This window comes from Panthera uncia, chromosome D1 (genome assembly GCF_023721935.1).
Source record: "Panthera uncia isolate 11264 chromosome D1, Puncia_PCG_1.0, whole genome shotgun sequence".
NCBI lineage: Eukaryota > Metazoa > Chordata > Mammalia > Carnivora > Felidae > Panthera > Panthera uncia.
The window spans coordinates 88,999,619-89,003,886 of record NC_064808.1 but is presented as its reverse complement, the minus strand read 5'-3'; positions in this window follow the sequence as shown (position 1 = coordinate 89,003,886).

Here is a 4,268-nt window from a genome sequence, read left to right as displayed (position 1 = left end):
CCTTTTTGCAGGTAAACATCTTTGTGTGGGCCACTGGGGTGTTTGGGGAACTTCGTCTGTAGGGTCTGAGCAGAGTGTGCCTCTTGTGAACATGTCACAGTGCCACGAGATGGCAGTAGAACTTCACCAGTTCTGGGATCTGAGCCGCGGGCCAGGAAGAAGCCCGACAGCTCCAGGCCTCACTCCCTGGGCGACCCTTTAGAGCCAGTAGTGTCCTTCTCCCTCACACGTCTGCTCCCCCTCCTCGTGCAGGCATGCTTGGGAGTGCCCGCGCACACGCGTGCACACACACCCCTTAGGTTGGAGCTCAGGGTGAAACCTTCAAAAAGTAAAACAATTTGAAAGAGAACATTTTGCTTTTTTACTATTTCATGTGACATACAGATTGTGAAAATATTTTCTCTGGCTTCTTAATGTCTTCAAATTAGAGGATCATTTGCTATCTAATAGGCTCTGGAAACATGGCTTTATTACAGGCTTTTCTTCAAAACAGCCAGTCGGGGGGTGGGGCGGTGGAACCCACTCTCCTTATTAAAGAAGTAACATTTCAAGGGAGCCAAAACGTTTTGCTTTTAAAAACTTAAAGGTGTATCTGAGAATCCCAGACGTTTTCCTGTAAGTCCCATTGAAATGCTTTTCATTTCTCACATTTGCCGCTAACCAGTGAAACAGTGGGCTTGCAGAAACAGGAAATCGATACCCTCCCAGAAAGCTCGAGCTGGTCTGCAGCCTGCAGCTTGTCCAGGCCCCGGCTCTGTCCCACCAGAGTGCCACCAGCAGCCGCAGTGAGTGCTCCCGTTGGCCTGGCCTGGAAGGGTGTTTCTGGCCTCTCTCTTCTGGTGTTCCACGTGTGTAGCCTCCTGCCTGTGTGTTGTCCCATGAGCAGGGCTCAGAAATACGTGGAAACCGTCCGGCATCCTCACCCCATGGCAGACGTTTCCTGTGTGTCCTTGACACCAAACACCAGCGAGAGGGAGATGGAAAAGATGTTAGAGTCACCTCAGAATTCCAAATAACAGCAGCCTCGGACCGTGCCGAAGGACAGAGGGGTGTGCGGGCTGTTGGTGCAGCACGGAGGAGGGACCCCCAGTGCCATGTGGGCTGGCTTCCCAGAGAAGACACTGTGCGGCTCCTTTTACGAGAAATATGTATTGAATGGTGCCACTTGTCATGTACTTGGTACCACCCTATGCTTTCCTAACACGGGTCCGCTGGGGCAGCCTCCCAGGCCCTGCCCATCACCATGACTAGCCCCGTGTGGAAAAAAAAAGCCAGACCCTGGGAAGGCAGAGCCCAGAAGTACAGTGGAGGGGAGCTGAAGGCACAGGCAAAGTAGCAGTTAACAAAGAGCTTGGTCTCAGGAGGAGACCGACACAAAGAAGAGCCTCCAGCGACAGAATTTGTAGGAAGCTGAACTCCCACCTCTGATCCCACTCGGGTTTTCCTTGCACTATGTCTGCCTTCCTGTCTGGACTGCCATCGGTTTGTGGTCGGTCTTGCTGTCCACTCCGTCCGTACCCAGCCCCCAACACAGTGACCGGTGCATAACAGATGCTCAGTAAATACTTGCCCAGTAAATATTCCTTTGCCATTTCTTCATTCACTAACATTCTTCCCTGACGTTTTCCATCCTAGTTTTGAACACCAGTCATATGGCATAGGATGACTGAGGATAGGGAGGATGTCAAGGTGTTCTGCTCTCTCTTACTATTTGAGAATCGAGTGGGACTTTGCATCATACTCCTCTCTGCATTGCGGTGTTCTAAATAAAACTTCACCATTTCCCCTTCCAGTTAGACCTCTGATGGGATATCTACCAGCTACCCTCACAAATGTCTTCAGGAATTTCCATTTGGCAACTGTTCCCACAGGGTCTGCAAATAGTGGCATTCTTCGGCCTTCCCCTTTGCCCCTCTCCTCACATTCTTTTGTCTCGCCACCTAGGAGGCGGCAGAGCCGTCCTGTGTTCTGTGTGCCTCACAGCTGTCTTAACGCTGGCTGTCCGGTTTGGTGAGTCAACAATCCAAAGGCTGTTTTGCAGGGTGCAGCTCCTTGCTGGGAACTGCAAGCAATTTTCACATCACACCGTGCGTGGCCCGGCCAAGGTCATCTCTCAGTTGATGCCTGCCTGAGGAAGGAGTCAATGGAGAAGCAAGGAATAACCAGATGATTTCAGTGCATCTGTGGGCTGGATTAATCAGCTGTGTATTACTTGGCATTAAATACTAAACCAACTCCATTCCGTTTATCTTGGCCAGCTTACTACTGTTAGCATATTGAAATACACGATTACATAGAGCAGGGCTGTGATTCCCAGCGGGAGTTGTGAGTGAACACCCCTCCTGGGGCACAGCTCTCTGGATGTTGGGTGCTGGATCTAAGGCAACTATGAATAATAGGAAAGGCGGAGGTGTTGGTCACAGTCTGGTAGGATGTCTGACAGCCCTTCTCAAGAGACATTATTGCTCTTGGTCATGAGCAAGTGTTGATCCTCCCCAGCAAAGCCTGGTCCCCGTGGAAGCGGCTGGCGGTCTCTGCACTTGTGATCAACGGTGGAAAGTCTTAGAGGATGGTTGGCTGGGGGAGATGGCAGTGCCTTTCCAGCCCTGGGGAGAGAGGCTGCTTGTGTCCAGCCTCGCTTCTGCGCTTGGTCCCCTGAGAGGCTCTGTCTCCTTTTATTCAAGCGGGGACCCCAACAGAAAGGCTCCGAGCAGAGACGACACAGCTGTCGGGATAGAAGGTGAAATGGGACTTCAGAGCAAGGACCTCTCTGTGGGCCTGCACTTTTTCACCCTCTGAGCCCAAGGGCCTTGCTCTGTTCTTTCCTGCTGTTGAAGGGAGAACCTGCGCATGCCGGTCCAGGGGGCACGAGGGGCCCAGCAGCTGGGCGTATGTTAGCTTTACTACAGGACTAATGCGAGAGTTGGGTCCTCTTAAATCCTACCCCCTCGCTCCAACCCCCCACCACTTGTAGGGAATCATCATGTGTATTAAAGACACTCATAACATTGTAACCCACAGACTGTGAAATATCTCAGGCTATGCTTCAAAGAATACCAACTTTCTGTTTTTGGAAGAACCCGAAAAGAACTTGCCCCGGAATTTTGTATCCTTTTATTTTTTTTACCCGTAGCCTTCTGTCTGCTGACCCCGTTCCCTGGCTAATGTTTTCGGTTCTAGGTCCTGCATTTCCCCATGTTCTTGGCTCTGCTGTGCTGCCTGCTGTCTAAGGAGGGGTGAGCCAGCCAGGCTCTAACCTTCTCCCACCTCTGCCTCCCACCCCCGCTGTGCTGCCTGGTGCCCCTCAGAGGCAGGCTGTCAGAGCCATCATCTTGAGATGCTGCCCTCTTCCCTTAATTTTCCTTATTGCTTTGTGTCTCAATCAGCTGGGGCGCCGTAACAAAATATCACAGACCAGGTGGTTTAAACAACAGAAATTTCTTTTCTTAACGATTCTGGAGGCTGGAATGTCCAAGATCACGGTCCAGCAGTGTTCAGTTTCTGGAAAGGACTCTCTTCTGCCCTCGCACTACGTCCCCACGTGGCAGGGAGAGAGAGAGGACTAGCTCGTGCTAATCCCATAATCCCATCATGAGGGCCCCACCCTCATGACCTAATTACCTTCCCAAATCCTCACTTCCAAATACCATCACATTGAGGTTGGGGCTTCAACATATGAATTTGAGGTGGGGGCAGGGAAGAAACATTGTGTTCACCTGCCAAATAACACTTTGCAACCCATCATTTTAAAACTATCCATAACATTCCATAAACTATCATTTAAAGATTTGGGTGAGGTTGAAGCACCATTATCGTTTTATAATGTGGTTTTCCGCCTCACCATCAAACAGGCAACTTTCAGGCAACTTCTAATGAAATACAGGAAATACACCTGAAATGGGGTGATTCTGGGTTAAGAGAAGTAACAGTGTGTCCTGAAAACTATGGAGACCCACTGCCCGTGTTGAACTTCCCACCCTCCTTCCCCAGTTCATCAGCTTCAACTTCTACTCCGATGAGAGACAACCAGAAACTCTAATGTATTAAGAAAGATGAGCACTGAAAAGATTGCTGTCCCTCTCTTGTATTCCAGAAAAAATGAAAGAATTTTCTAAATGACAACCTTCTGAAGTCCTTAGTCTTTAGAGAGAAATGAAGGCAAACTATCTCACACTCTTCTTTGGGAATTTATCTGTGCCTGTGATTTTCTTCTCTTCAGTAGAATGGTTGTGGGTTTCTGTATTCCCATTTCTAGAATACATTTTCAT